Here is a 16,897-nt window from a genome sequence, read left to right as displayed (position 1 = left end):
TAACCCTGCCCAAATAATATCTACTTCTATTGTATTTTTCTGCCTAACTCTGATCAAAGCTATGTTCCAAACCCTGAATATGTGAACGTTTCCACTTAATGGGTTTATTTTGTTTACCTTTGTTCTATGACTTATCTTAAAAAGCTATATCTTTTAAAGTATATTGGCATTTTTATTTGTTAAAGTCTTTCGTGATTTTCTGCATTTCATGGAATATTACTTAGATCCAGTTGAAAAGACATGTTCTCACATATGAGCCACAATATGGACAGTTACTCAATTACTTCCAAATCTTTCTTGACCTGCTACCACAAGAATGACCAGACTCATTACCTCAGGGGCAGGTTCAATTACAGTGTAATCCTATAAAATCAGGCCCAGGGGTGTCTCTAGGCTTTTGTAGCCAGTCAAGAATTTAGCTGTGTGAAGTTGCTGGGTAGCAACTTCAGGGCCAAATATTATTTTATTTCATTCTACTGTAGGTTCAACCACAGCCAGATATGCTGAGGATATCCTATAGTTGGTCTTACCTACCTCCAGAAACACTTTCTGATGGGTTTCCCAAGAGTTCACCTGGCAGTGCCATGCAACAACAATTATTGGGTAACTCCATCTGCTCCATGTTGAGTTAGGTCACATTTATTGTTTTATTCAAGTACAATATGAAGAGTTTTGTTTATACTCACTCTTGATTTTGTTTTTTAAGTTACCCATTTTATGGAAATCCTTCTTTGCAGAAAATATTTTCTATAATTAAAAAGTTGGCACTCTGTCAAGTTGGCTTACCATTTCTCTTTTGACAAGACCTGAGCTTATGAAGTTGGCTTTAAACTGCTTTCTCTTTGTTGACTATAATAAAACAGAATTATATTCTTTTGTAGCTGAAATCTTATAATATGATTTTCTATCAGTCTGCTGGATAGTAAGTAGAAAGTTATTCCCTTGATTTATGTACCTCTAAATGGATAGCATTCATATTATTCAGTTACCTCTCCTGGTGTCAAAACTTCTTCAAGCTATTTCCATTATGATGTCATCCATACTTAGCTCACTCCCAATCCTCAGCAGATTTTCTCCATCCTGTCCACCCTCTACTCACCTTCAAATGCTCTTGCCAGCACTCTCAAATTCCTCAACAGTTTCTCTTTCTGTCACATCCTACTTTCCAGTTTCCAATTCCATTATTGCCTTTCTCATAACTACAGAAATGTATATGTGTATATATTAAACATATATATGTATATGCACATATGCTCATATGCAAAACTGATCAGTTCATAAATTTGTTCCATCAAACCTCAACTATTTCAGGATAAATCCTCTGTCTTTCTGAAGTATACTCTCCAGCCCCTTTCAATATGGTTTTCTCCCTCAATATCAAATGACTCAACTGAACCTAGTTTCTGAAAGTTACCAGGCCTCTTAATCATCAAGTCTAATGACATTTATCTCAGTCTATAACTTCTTTGACATTTCTACAGTATTTGACACTGTTCACTATTCTCTTCTTTTTCAAAAGTTTATTTTTAAACTTCTGTGTATGTGGTAAAAAAAAAAAAAGTGTAAATGGTACAAAAGGTATGTAGTGAAAATTAAACCTCTCTCCCTATCTGATCTTCAGTTCTCAGGTCCCCTCCCCAGAGACAATTGCAATTGTCAGTTTCTTGTGCATCAATCCAAAGATTATATCTTTTTTTGTATACATATGCTAGGATACTACATATGCTTTTTGGCCCTGATCTGTTTTGTATAACATTTTCAGGGTCCGTATGTGTCCATATGACAGTACAGATTGACCTCATCCTTTTTAATAACTGCATAGACTTCCAATGCATGAATGTTCCAGTAATAAGGTGTTTACCCAATTCTCTATTGATGAGCCCTTTCTTTAGGAAGGTCTCCCTACCACCACCCAGTGGATTTTGTGTCATTGCACATTGCTATTAATTCTCCTACCTCCCCACTTTCTCCTTTTTAAGCTTTTTCATTAGTTTCCTATCAACCTTCTATTTCCTAGAACTGAAATTTTTGCTTTTTTACCCCTAGTATCTTTTCTTGATGAGCTCATCATTTGCCATACCTACCTTTGGATGGCCTGTGAATCTGTATCTCTAGATTGACGTCTCTCTCCTATGATCTTCAGATTCTCATTTATGGATATTTGACTGCTTCATATAAATAAGGCTCACGTAATTTTTTATTTAATTTTTTGATCCCAAAATTCATATCCTTAACTTTATAGTATTACCCAAGCTCAGTATGTTGAAGTCTTCTCTAATTCTATCTTATCCCTAATCTCTACAATTAGTCACCAATGCCTGCCAAGTTGACTCAATAAACCAAAATAGCTTATGACTGAATATGATTTGTGGCTCTGGGAAAAATGAGCAAAACAATAGCCATAGTGCCTATATGACAGTACATAATGGTATAAAAATAAAGTTTTTCTCACAATAATGTATAACTTTAAAAACAATTCTATTTTCTCATATTCATTTTTCAGTTTATCTCAGTCATTTTTATAATCACTATTTCCTGCAGACACAATTACAGTATTATATATAAAATTTTAATGCATTTCCTTTGCAGAAGATTAATTTTAATTGATATTCTATAAAAATTAACTTGAACATATTAGAGTTTAGGAACATGTTGCATATTCCATAGAGTAAAATTAATATGACATTTAAAATTCTTGGTTGTACTTCAGTAGGTCTAGTTTATACCAAAAAAATCCATAAGGTAAGCTCTGGGGCAGTACTGCTTATCTTGAGGATGGGATGATAGATTATAATTGCTTTATTAAATGCAACATTCTGAATTTTTATGAAGCTGTAATAGCTTGTTGTGCACTAGAGGTTTTGTTATTTAGAATATAATTGATTGTATTATATACTGTTTGCTCTTGAATAACTCCCATTTTCCACCTCAGAGAGATTTTCATTTTGGCATCAAATAATATGGTTACTGCATTCGTAAAGGTTTTGAAGCATTTTGAAATTCTTATAGTTGAAAAATAATTCAAAATTGAAATATGATATAAATTAAAGGGACAAATTGAATTTATCCCACATGCTTCGTTTTAAGGCCACGTATAGTGTATAGAATAGCTGATCCTTGTCCATTACCCTGTAGTTGGCATTATTCAAAGGTAAGAAGGCAAATACCTGAATGCCTAAGGAATTACTGTTTCCCCGAAAATAAGATCTAGCTGGATTATCAGCTCTAATACGTCTTTTGGAGCAAAAATTAATATCTTTTTATGTAATATAAGACCCGGGCTTATTTTAATATTTACATTATATTGTATTATGAGGTCAATCTGTACTGTCATATGGGCACATACTGACCCTGAAAATGTTATGCAAAACAGATCAGGGTCTTATATTAATTTTTGCTACAAAAGATGCATTAGAGCTGATGGTCCAGCTAGGTCTTATTTTTGGGGAAATGCAGTAGCAATACCATGAATTATTTTGGTTTCTGCTTTCTAATTTGTCAGTCTTTGCTATTACTTGATATTCTCCTTCTTAATAATCGAGCAAAAATCCCTAACACCAAAATTGAAATCTCTATCATTAACTCTAAAATAAATTACCCCTGGAAATGCTTGATAGAGTTTTGCTACAAGTTCTTGCTTCTTTTTGCCGATTTTTCACATTTCTGCCCCTCTTTCCTAGTTTTTATATTTTTCTCTATTAAGTCTCTCTCCCCTCAATCTGATGTTCAGGTCTTAGGAACAAAGACACTTCCTCCTCAAGGCAAGATACTTCACTTCCTCTATCATAAGTTGGTCTTGAAAGAGAAAAAAACTTGTTATGTTCCTTAGTTGAGCAACTGAGAATTTCCATTTTACTGATGTTGTTTGTTTACCTATTCTTTGCAGCTCATGCAAATGAGTGTTTGCATGAACTCTGCTTTAGCCTTATAATAATTTACTTCTTTTAAGACCAGGAGGCTAAAGACTCAACCAAGTAATCAATTTTCAACCAATCTCAATTTTCATGCATCAGTTTTTATCCTAAATCTGTCTATCTCATTATCCTTTCTTTTGTCTGCCTTTCAGACTTAAAAGAAGGAAGGCAAAGGGAAAGTTGGATCTATTAGTATCCTTTCTTATTCATGCCCCCCTAAAATACTAAATTAGATGAAAAATATATATTAAATTGATTGGTTAAAATTGGATTTTGGTATCAGATGAATTCCATTCTCCTTACCATCTTTGTCTCTGCATTTTTAGATAATCTGAGCTGTAGTACAAAGATTGAACATAATAAAACTTCAAATCCAAAGGTGATAGGCTCCTTAAATGCATCTTTCTCTCCCAGGCTGACTGATTTAGGACAGTGGCTCTGGAGGGCAAAAGTCCCAAGCAGTTTAGAAAGTGCTCTACACCCATGCTTTTAATGAAAACTTTAATTTTTGTCACCAAGCAGTTGTTAGAAGTTCATAGAATCCTTCATGAGAGCCAATCGAACAGTTCTTAGTTTGTAGCCCAAAGGTAAAAGGGACTAGAAAAATTAAACCTGCATAATCTTTGTGAACTCTAACCCCAGCAGATTGTACAATTTGAGTAGATTTCTGAAGAAAGAAGGACTATGTACTCCAAAGCCAAGTAGAAGTTTCTAGCACCTCAGAGAAAGTTCTAGATTTTTAAAACTTCAAATTCTCTTTGCAATGCTTCTTCTTAGTTTTTTTCCCCCTGATTCTATTTTTACCATGCCATTGTACTGACTCATGTTTATAAAAGCAGCCAGGGACCCATGAGACCTAGGGAGAAGAAACTAGAACTTCAGTCTGAATAACATTATTTCACAAATCAACAGGGAAGTGAAAATAGTGCCATCGAACCCTTAAGTCTCCAGATTTCTTCCCTTTGTGGAGAGGCTTCTGGGGTAGAACTTTGTCATCATTATCTCTTACTGGCCACATCAAACCCTCCTTTGGTTCCTGTCCCTATAGAGTAAAATTCATGCGATGTATACATTGTATTATAGATTCAAGAGCTAGCTGTGTTCAAACAACTTCTATTTCCAGGTACAACATTTACAACAACAAAGAAATGTCTATTCTTTGTAACTCTTTCCCTTGCTCTTTAATTCTTAGGGATGAAAAGAAAGATTTTTGAGGCTAATGGGGGGGGGGAAAAACTTTTCTTTTAACAGGACTTTATTGGGGAACAGTGTGTACTTCCAGGACTTTTTTCCAAGTCAAGTTGTTGTCCTTTCCATCTTAGTTGTGGAGGGTGCCGTTCAGCTTCAAGTTGTTGTGGTTTCAGTCTTAGTTGTGGAGGGTGCAGCTCAGCTCCAGGTCCAGTCGCCGTTGCAGGGGGCGCTGCCCACCATCCCTTGCGGGAATCGAGGAGTTGAACTGGCAACCTTGTGGTTGAGAGCCCACTGGTCCATGTGGGAATCGAACTGGCAGCCTTCGGAGTTAGGAGCACGGAGCTCTAACCGCCTGAGCTACCGGGCTGGCCCCAAAAAAACTTTTCAAGATAAGTTTTAAACTCACAAGTCCCTCTGCATTCACACTTAGTAGAACTCAATTCATTGATTTTGAAGTTTAGAAAATAAAGAAATCTTTTCTATCAACTCTCTTGGAGGAATTACTGTGATGTGCATAGTATGCAAGCTTTCTTTGGTGGGTTCCTTATCAGAAATTCCCATCAAATAATGAGACTAGATGAGAATCTAATCCAGTGGATATGCGTGCTTAATTGCCCAGATATCGTGTCAAATCAATTTACAGATCTCTTGGCTTTACTTTGACAGACATAGGAATCGCCTGGGAGGATTGTTAACATCCACATTCAGTAGGTTTGGTGCGTGGCCTGACATTCTACATTTCTAGCAGTCTCCCAGGGGATGACAATGTTGTCCATCTGCATAGGACCACCCTTTGAGTTGCCAGGATCTTAAGGCACCTGTGTTCTGCATCTTAACATGAGGCATTATTCATAGCAAAAGTTTTTATGTAGAGCATACCTACTGTGTCTGCAGCGCTTACTAGAAAGTTTGATTTATGTCATTTAATCCTCAAAGTAACCCTATCAAATATGATGTTTTTTAAAGAAGGCAAGTTTGGCTTTCAGAAAAGTTGATTGTTTTGCCCACATTCACACAGCTACCAGTAGTAGATGCCAGGAATTTGGACCCAGGTGTTTTTTTTTAACTCCAAAAGACAAAAGACAAAAGACAAAAAAAAGCCAGAACACTCTTCTCTATGTTATTATATGCAAAGTCCTGTACAGAGCACTTTAAGAGAAAGATGAGGAGATGAGGAAGAGTTTCTACCCTTTGGAGGTCAATAGTAGCCTAATGGCAGGAATTTGATATACACATAAAAAGATACATAGCAGTTTTTAAGTATTGTGCAAGTATCAAAGAAGTGTAGATTATTGAGTTAAATAGTAGTAAAAATGGAAAGGAAAAATTAATCAACAACATATTTCTGTAAAATTACTTTGAATTAACTCTCATTAATTTCTGTTGTGGTAAACTACAAAAATATTTCCAATACAATTTAAAAATTGGCACTGTCATGCTTAATGGATATAAAGCATATTCAAGAGTTTAGAAAAGAAAGCCCTTGGTCATGGAGAAGTGGAGAAAATGAATATACCTTCAATAAAAAGTGATAGGTGTTGGGTGAAGAGTGAAGAAGACAAGGAACACAGTTCATTTTAGGGAAAGAGTATGAACAAAGGTGTATGAACAACGGTTTGTCATGGGGATTGAATGGACCTATTTGACTAGAGCAGAGAATTCCTAATTTGGAGACTACCCAGTTACCATTGCTACAGAATAAACCATACCAAAACTTTGTGGTTTAAAATAACAATCATTGCGCAGCCAGGTGGCTCACGTGGTTGGAGCGCTGTGTTCCTAACACCACTGTCACGGGTTCGATTCTCACATGGGCCAGTGAGCTGCACTCTCTACAGCTAAGATTGTGAACAACCATTCGACCTGGAGGTGAGCTGCTGTGAGCAGCCGGCAGTGGCTAGCGACCCACCAACTGGCTCAGCTGGGTAGAGCGCAATGCTAATAATACCAACACGGGCCAGTGAGTTGCGTCCTCCAAGACTAGACTGAAAACAACGGCTTGACTCAGTTGGGGGGGAGAGGGGAAAAATAAAATAAAATAAAATAATAAAATAAAATAAAATAAAATAAAATAAAATAAAATAAAATAAATAAAATAAAAAAATAAAATAACAACCATTTATTTAGTTCACAATTCTGTAGGCGGGTTCTGGTCTGGGCCAGCCTGGGCTGATCTCACCTGGGATTGCTCATGTGTCTGTGGTCAACTAGGAGCTGATTGACCCCAATGGCCTTGCTAATATGTCTAACATAGTGCTTGGCTAGAGCAATGAGGAAGAATGGACCCTTGTCTGTCATCATCAACAGACTAGACAAGTGACAAGGGCACCAAGGTGACAGGTCCCAGTGAACCAGTGTTTTTCAAGCCTCTACTTGTGTTACATTTGCTAATATCCCATTGATCAAAGCAAATCACATTGGTCAAAGCAAATCACATGGCCAATCCATGTTCAAAAGACTCTACCTCTTGACAGAAGATGAGAATTGTGGGCATTCCAACAACTGCTGCTTGTAAATAATAGTGAAGAAAAAGTTGGAACTATTCTGAGAGTTAGTGTTGATGGGGAGAGCGGGGTCTCCAAGGTCCCTTCAAGATCTGCACTTGTATGATTATGTAATTCAAAATTTAAATTTGTCATTTGAAAAATGTCTATAAACTAGCTGTTCATGGTTTAAAAATATGTAATACTAGAGAGCTATAAAGGGAAAAGTCTCCTCCTCTAGCCCCCTCATTTCCACTCCCCAGAGAAAAAAAATTATTTTCAGCTTTATAGTTATCTTTTCTGGCAGAACTAAGGTTTTCTTACAGGTTTTTACAAATTTTTGGTGTAAGCTTTATTGAACACAAGATACATTAAAGAAATTTGGTATAGAATTATTAATACTTTTGTACATTTTTAACACTGAGCTCTAGACAAGTGATCACTACTATTATTGAGCATTTATTATGAGCAAGGAATTAGACATTTAACACATAAAAACTATTAATACTAAGTCTCAATCTCTACCTCCACTTACTCGTAGTTGAGTGATTTCTTTATTTCTCTGACCAGGAAAAAGAATGACTGTGCTGCAGACAGGAAATTACTATTTAATACTAGAAGAGTCTTCTTCCTGTTTTACCCAAAGATAAAAAGTAGGCATTTGAGGGTGTATTCTCTTCAGGCAAGTTTCATTTCTCCACTGTGATTCCTATGAACCACTTTATAGACTGGAATCTAAGGTAATCCATTTGAACCACTCCTTGGATCTATCTGCCTTCTTACAATTTACAAGGAAATTAAACTGTTGCCTTTACAAAGTTTTTATCCTGGCTTCAAGACAATCAAGAAAAACTGGTTCTTGCCAGTCCTCTGACATAGGTCTTGGGCTGAGGAGTCAACTGCCTATGCAGAATCCACTCGCCCAACCCAGATTTATAAAGTGACTTCCCACAACACTGCATGAAACTTGAGTGGCATGAGAGAAAAGTTCCTCCATACAAGAATAGTATCTTGTCAAATAATTAACCACTTTGTCTTTATTCCTTTAAATTTTAAAGTCATTTCTGCATGCAAAATCTCACATTAAAAGGTAATTTCCCAGGGGAACTTTTAAGATGTGTACTCCAAACTCTGTGGGTTGAGTTTAGCTGAGTAATGACTATGTTAACAACTCACACCTTAGCTAGCCTGCCATCAAGAACGAGGAAGCTGGGCCCACACCTTACACTAACACAGGTGCCTCTTTGCCTCTTGCTTTGGACCTCCTGCCTCAACTCTGCTCGAAATGGACCCCAACTGCTCCTGCCCCACTGGATCCTGCACCCGCACTGGTTCCTATAAATGCAAAGACCACAGACACACCTCCTGCAAGAAGAGCTGCCCGGTCTGCCCAGGGCTGCATCTGTGAAGGAGCATCAGACAAGTACAGCTGCTCTGCCTGACATTGGGGGGAGCCTGCTCCCCCAATATAAACGGAGCAATGTGTTCAATCCTACATTGTTTTTCATTCCGCCTGACCTATCTTATCTATGAAATATGTGAAGGATAATAAAAGTTGTTGACTTTTTTAAAAAATGCAACATTATTTACAGTAGCCAAGATATGGAAGCAACATAACTGCCCATCAATAGATGATTGGGTAAAGAAACTGTGGTGTATTTATACCATGCAGTATTACTCTGCCATAAAAAAGAATGAAATCTTACCATCTGCAACAACATGAATAGACCTAGAGGATATTATGCTAAGTGAAATGAGTCAGACTGAGAAAAATAAATACCATATAATCTCACTTATAAGTGGAATCTAAAGAAGAAAATAAACAAACAAACAAAACAGAAACAAACTCAGATACAGATAATAAACAGAGTTGCCAGAGGGGAGGGATATTGGTGGGCAGAGTGTAAAAGAAGGAGTAAGAAGTACAAACTGATAGTTACAAAATAGTCACAGGGATATAAAGCGAAGCATAGGGAATATAGTAAATAATATGGTAATAACTATGTATAGTGCACGGTGGGTACTAGACTAGTCAGGGGGATAATTTTTTATATAAATGTCTAACCACTATGTTATACATCTGCAACTAATATAAAATAATATTGAATGTCAAACAGAAAAAAGAATGAGGAGGTTGGGAAGAGAATGGTACAATGTTTCCCCCAGGTGAGGCAGTCGGTCGGTCACCCACTCACAGCAGCTCTCGCCGGCTGCTGGTCACTCACGCTGGCCACCGGCTGTTCATAGCAGCACACATGGCAGTTCACACTGATTGCTGACCACTCACACTGCCTGCCGGCCACTCATGGCAGCACACAGTAGCACACAGCAGCCCACGCCAACCTCTGGCTGCTCACAGCCGCCCGGCTCCAGGGAGAGCTGTTGTTCACAATCTTAGCTGTAGAGGGTGCAGCTCACTGGCCCATGTGGGAATCGAACTGGCGATCCCGGAGTTAGGAGCACAGTGCTCTAATCCTGAGCCACTGGGCCCACCCCCAGAAGAGTATTTAATAAGCTTTTCAGATAACTGTGGATATTCTTCTTTGACACAACACCAAAACTCAATAAGTGGTAATTTCTTACAGGTTGTCTGTAATGTGGAATCTTAAACCATATCAATGAACTTATCATGCTGTGTTACATTAAAATTCATTGGTCTACCCTATATTTTGAATGTATCTTTTACTCATGCAAGATTTTGTAACATCATGCATTGGCCATTTGAAAAAACATTGATTCACTGAGTTATGCAGCCCTTCCAAATGCTGACACATTTCATATTCTATAATATCAAAAAAATTACTTTTGTTAATGTCATGACCACTCATCGGAAAAATCTTTAAGTGTTGGGAAGCTGTCAAAATCATAATAGTGGATCAAGTATTTCCAAAAATTTTAATTTTGCATTTGAAAACTTAAATTTTATTGCTGACTACATACACTGTCAATAGTTTTCCTCAAAGTGAAAGACTCCCTTCATTTTCATTTTTTTTTAAATTTTTTTAAGGGGTACAGGACTTTATTGGGGAACAGTGTGTACTTCCAGGACTTTTTCCCAAGTCAAGTTGTTGTCCTTTCAGTCTTAGTTGTGGAGGGCGCATCTCAACTCCAGGTTCAGTTGCCGTTGCTAGTTGCAGAAAGCACAGCCCATCATCCCTTGTGGGAGTCGAACCGGCAACCTTGTAGTTGAGAGGATGCGCTGCAACCAACTGAGCCATCCGGGAGCTCAGCGGCAGCTCAGCTCAAGGTGCTGTGTTCAATCTTAGTTGCAGGGGGCGGAGCCCACCATCTCTTGCGGGACTCAAGGAGTTGAACCCGCAACCTTGTGGTTGAGAGCCCACTGGCCCCTGTGGGAATCGAACGGCAGCCTTCGGAGTTAGGAGCACAGAGCTCTAACCACCTGAGCCACGGGGCCAGCCCCCTTTTTTTTTTTAAATTTTTTTTTTTTATTCATTTTCAAAAAGATGTCTGCCAAAATTGCAAGTCCGGATAGCAATAGTTTGTCCATTGTTCTTTCAAGTAAAAATGGTGTTTTGTGAGAAAATCTACTACCCTGTTTCCTTGAAAATAAGACCTAGCCGGACAATCAGCTCTAATGCGTCTTTTGAAGCAAAAATTAATATAAGACCCAGTATTATATTATAGTAAAATAAGACCGGGTCTTTAACATGATATAGTATGATATGATATGATATGATATGATATGATATGATATAATTTAATTTTTGCTCCAAAAGATGCATTAGAGCTGATTGTCTGGCTAGGTCTTATTTTCAGGGAAACACGGTAGTTCTGCTTTCTACTTAGTCACCAAGTGCTTTTCCTGGAGGCATTAATTTTACCTCAATATGCAGCAAAAGTGCTTTGTACATACTTCACATTTCATTACAGATAATATTTTTAAAGCATACTCAAGGGTCAAGATTTAATAAAATATTATTTGCTGCTTCATCAAGGGCATTCTTAAATTACATAGGCATTTTTAAATTGTGATTGTGTAGTGATGAAGAATTAAATGACGGGGCCGGCCGGGTGGCACAGGCGGTTAGAGCTCCATGCTCCTAACTCCGAAGGCTGCCGGTTCGATTCCCACATGGGCCAGTGGGCTCTCAAAAAAAAAAAAAAAAAAAAAAAAGAATTAAATGACTACTAGTAGAATTTGATGCCACTGCCTTGATTTGTGCTAAGGAGGCAGCTTTTTTTTTATTGCTTTTGCACCATCGGTGCAAATATGGATGCAGTGAAAAAGGCAAATAGCATCTTGGTATTCTTATGAAAATGGTTTTGACCTCATAGACTTCCTGAAAAGGTCGTAGGAACCATACTTTGAGACGTGCTAACCTAAAAGAACAGAGCAGTATTAGTGGGGAAGTTGGGTGGGACAACTTCTGTTGCCACTACACCAAGTCGTTTTCCTTGGTTGAATTACTTTGGGTTTCAGTAACAACTACTAAGACTTAATGAGCACTTATTGTACACTAAAATCTGTTCTCAGAACCTTAAATGTATTAACTCATCTAATGCTCCCCACAGGGCCCTTATTAGCCCTATTTTACACATGAGGAAAAAGACACCAGAGAGGTTACTTAGCTTTCCCAAGGACACAGAGCTAATAACTAGGGAGCTAGGATTTTAACCCAAGGAGAGTAACTTCAAAACTGTTTTTGTTAAACTAATAAAAAATAATAAATATTTAAAAAAATGTTTTGTTAAAATGTCCCCTAATTCAAAACACTAATGAGAAACTTAGAATTATATATATACTAGGGGTGCCAAAAAATGTATACATATAACTTGTATTCATCTTTTGTTATCGGTATATATTGAGTATTACAATTTTAATAGTTTTTCCTTTCTTAAAATGTATATACATTTTTGGCATCCTCTGTATATGGCATACTTGTAATTATTACTTGAATAAAAAGTACTTAAATACATGAAACGGACACTTTTGCCTGCTTGCATATACGTAAAATGTCGTGCGATCAAAAGGTCTTGGTTTGTTTGTTTCATTTCCTCAAGGAGAGGCAAAAGCATGTGTAGGAAAATGTTCTTAAGTGTGTGGAAATTTAGGCAAGAAGTTAATTCACATAAACCACGAAGAATAGAGTCCTAAAAGGAGCATAGTTCAGTTTACATTTCAGATTTTCAAGATCCGGATGTGGTGGCTCAGTTTGCAGATGGGAAAATGATGTGGTCTGTGTCATCTGAACATATGACAGACACCCGTCGAAGAGCACACCTGTTCCTGGAGAAGACTAGGGCACTGGAACAATCATGCGTGTGACAATAGAACCATTTCCTTTACCATCTACTACCACAAGAATTAGTCGCCTTGGGGTATATTTCCTTTTTCTAAAAATAAGGTAGGGGTATTGTTACCTAGTCCACTAAAATGTATTTATAGGTTAACTTCCAAGTCAAGAGCTCTTTTTCCTAAGTGGAACTCCATTTCCCCAGCCAATGAGAGACTCCTCATCTAGAAAGGAAGGTTATTCATTTTTATGTATGATTTTCAGAAAAATGCAAACAGGATCCCCACTTGGTCCTTCCATGTGTATTCAAGAAACTGCCTCCCTCTGGACACAGAGAGGTTACTTAGCTTTCCTGTCCTCAGAGTTCCTTTTTTTGCCCCTGCCCCTCCCCCTCACCAACTGCAGACCCTAATGTCGACTCTGACTCTACTTCCCTGCCACACCTTCATCTTTTCTCAGTCTACCTTCCCAAGTTCTGCTTGCACCTTTTTGCCTTTCTCAGGCCAAAGCAGGGTGGAGGGTCTCTGCAAGAAAGAGAAGGGACTTTAAGGGCAGGAAAACCCTCCCTCGGTGGGCAACAGCATCTACTAGCAAGAAAGCAGGGAAGAGAAAACCCTGTTCTATAACTAAGGACTCCAAACATTTTAGCTGCCATTCCTCCTCCTCTCTCTTTCACTTGTTCCTCCCCTACTGACGTTTTCGGTCTCTGCTTATCATACTCAGGAACCTTCCCAATGGTACAGATGAGAAAGGAAGAGATAACCTACCATCCTCCCCACAGGAACCTTCCTTTCCCCAGGCTTATCAACTCCAGCCCCTCAGGCCCACTCCAGCCCTTCAGCTCCAAACCCAATATGGGTTCCTCCCTCCTAAAGCCTTCCCACTCCCCAGTAGAGTCTCAATTCTGATTTCCCAATCCTAGAATTCCCAATCCCTGCCCAGGTGGACTCCACCTAGAGCTTGAAACTGGAAGGATCTACCATCCCATTTAGAATTGCCTCAAGGGATCCAGGAGCCTCTGAAGACATTTCCCCTAGAAGTATTGCTACACCTAGTGGTTCTGATCTATACTGCTCTTAACATAGACTCCACCTCCATTCTGCTTAAATTAACTTTTCTGTGCTCACCTGGGAACCTAATTACATTTCTATCTAGTCATTTATTATTTCTACACATTATCTCTACTCAAAATATTTTTTGAAACAGAGCCTAAGAACTGTTTGGGGCATTCTACAAAACAAAGTCCCTACTTTCACAAAGGAGGACAATCCATTGATCCAACTTGAGGGCTATCCACTGGAGGTAAGTAGAAATCCCCACCCCAGCCTAGGAATTATAACACCAAGTATAGCCTGGGTCCCTCAGAAGGTTGCCAGAAAACCTGTAAACCTGTTCCCTTAGAAAGCAGGGAGCAGCCATTAATTCTCCAAGACTTCCACCTCTAGGCAAAGAGCAGAGGATCTCTGAAAAGCTGAAACTCTAGTGCTATGCTGGTGAAGGTACTGAATGATGGTCCTGGATCCCCTGGGAGAGCAGGAAAAGAGTCTCGAGACGGGAAGTTGACGCCCTCCTGGCATCTGTCCCAGCCATAGTAAAAAAGTCATCTCAGGCAGAGTCACACAAAGCAGGCCCACACTGGCCTTGAGAGTTCCATCACGTCAGGGATTGCAAGAGGCAGGAGAACCAACTAGGACAGCCATGGCGATGTGCTGTGAAGCACAAACTGCGGACTGCTGCTCGGCAGATGTCTCCCCTTTCCACATACAAAGTGGAACAAAACCAGAGATTCTTCAGGATTTCACTAGTCCTTGTTCCTTCTCTGTGAATCTCTCTTTCCCTTTTTATCTCTAGTCACTGACCTCAGCCACTCCCATTCTCCCCAGCTTCCTCTCTCCCCAACTAGAAATGAGTAACTCCTTCCCCACCATTCCTCAGCTTCTGGCCAGTTTTCTACCATCCACTCCATAGTTCTTGCTCTTTGCCTAATCTCCATTCTCTGTGCCTCGTGATATTAGCAGTTCTGAGTATCACTCAAAAGGCATTAGCTTCTCTTTAATTGTTTTAATTGTCTTAATTGCTGTTACTCAAAAAAAAGACATCTTCGACTTTAATAGTTCGTGATACCTAGCAAAAGTATTGAAAATTTCAGTGAACTGAAATGTAATAGATTTTCAAGATCTATTGTAACTAAAAAAACAAGATGTTGAATAATTTTTGTGGGGAAAATACATCTATACTGGGGGTGCCAAGAACATGTATGCACATGACTTGTATTCATCTTTTGTTATTGGTATATATCAGTCAATTTTAGTACAGTTTTTTCCTTTCTTTTTGGCACCCTCTGTATATAGTTCTAAATACATGTATTATCTCTGGAAGGGTATGGAAGAAGCTGTATTCCCTTTGGTAATTTTTGAAACTCATATTGTGTGTATGTGTTACCTTTTCTACAAAAGAAAGCAAATATTTTAAAAATAAAATAGTGTATGAGAAAAGTTATTTTCCACTTAATTACATTATAAGCAAGGTTATGAAGAGATTTGACTCTGGGTGGTGACACACAATGCAATATACAGATGACGTATTATAGAATTGTACACTTGAAATCTATAAAATTTTATTAACCAATGTCACCCCAATAAATTTTTTAAAATATTAAGAAAAATGTTTATCTACATTAGGGTAGTCACCAAAAATTACCAGTAGTTATCTTGAAAATATGTTATTTGAAAAAAATGTCCTGCCCCTACCTTTTTGCTTATTTGAGATTTTGCGCATTATAGTAAATATTTTGCTTATATATTAAAAATAATAAAGTGGAAACTAAAATGAGCATGTGGCGGAGGAGAAGAGTAAATGGAAAGTCTCTGTACCTTCTGCTTAATTTTGCTATAAACCTATAACTGCTCTAAAAAACAGTCTTAAAAAAATGCTTGGGGGTGGCCGGATGGCTCAGTTGGTTAGAGCGCAAGCTCTGAGCAGCAGGGTTGCGGGTTCATTCCCACATGGGTCAGTGAGCTGCGCCCTCTACAGCTAAGATTGTGAACAACAGCTCTCCCTGGAGCTGGGCTGCCCTGAGCAGCCCAGGGTTGGCGTGGGCTGCCGGGTGCTGCCATGGGCTGCTGCTGTGTGCTGCTGTGAGCTGCTGTGAGGGGAGGGCAAGGCTCATAATACCAGCATGGGCCAGGGAGCTGTGTCCTACACAACTAGACTGAGAAAGAACAGTTTGATCCGGAGTGTGTGTGGGGGAGGTGAAAAAAAGGAGGGGGGGAGTTTGGAATATTGGCATATATAAAATACAAATTATAGAAATTCAAGGAACAGGAAAAAAAGGAAAATAAACTGTTTATGGAAACGTACCATATACATTTCTGTACGTATTTTCCTAATAGCTGTCCAGGTTGAAGCTAGAGCTATTTTCTGTTATTTATCCACTCAGTATACAGACTGCCTCATTTGTTATTATAAACATACACCCACACAGCACAGCTTCATATCTATCCAGACACCCTCAACTCTCAAGAAATCCAAGATCTGAGAGCCCCCTCCTCAGGATACTCTCAGTTCAGGATCACCTAGGACATTCTTTCCCGGGTTGCTAGTATACAAATACCTTCGGCCCATTGCCTAGACTCGGTCAAGTTCTAATTTCAGGAACTGCTCCTCCTCCCCTTCAATGCACGTTGATCAGAATACCTGGACGAAGAAGTCAAGGAGTCCAGCAGACCCCCTTCTTAGTCTTCTGAAATAGCTTGTTACTCCAGAACTAGGGCAACACGTCATTTCTACCTGCCCTCAGCTGTGACATTGCCATTTACCTTCCACATGCTGCCTTGTCTTCTACATCATTCCTTCTTATCTATTCAGTCATTTAATCATTCATTCATATCAGTAGTCTTTTTTTCACCTAACCCTCTGTGCCAGAGGCTTGGAGATAGCTCCTACCATCAAGCAACTGTCTATATTCGATTTCCTAGTTACTGACTGCTAAGATTGAGTCATAAATAGTTTCAAGTCAGAATACCATCAATAACCTTAGTAGAGAACTTATTTA

The sequence above is a fragment of the Rhinolophus hipposideros genome, assembly GCF_964194185.1.
Source record: "Rhinolophus hipposideros genome assembly, chromosome: X".
Taxonomy (NCBI): domain Eukaryota; kingdom Metazoa; phylum Chordata; class Mammalia; order Chiroptera; family Rhinolophidae; genus Rhinolophus; species Rhinolophus hipposideros.
This window is presented reverse-complemented; position numbering follows the sequence as displayed.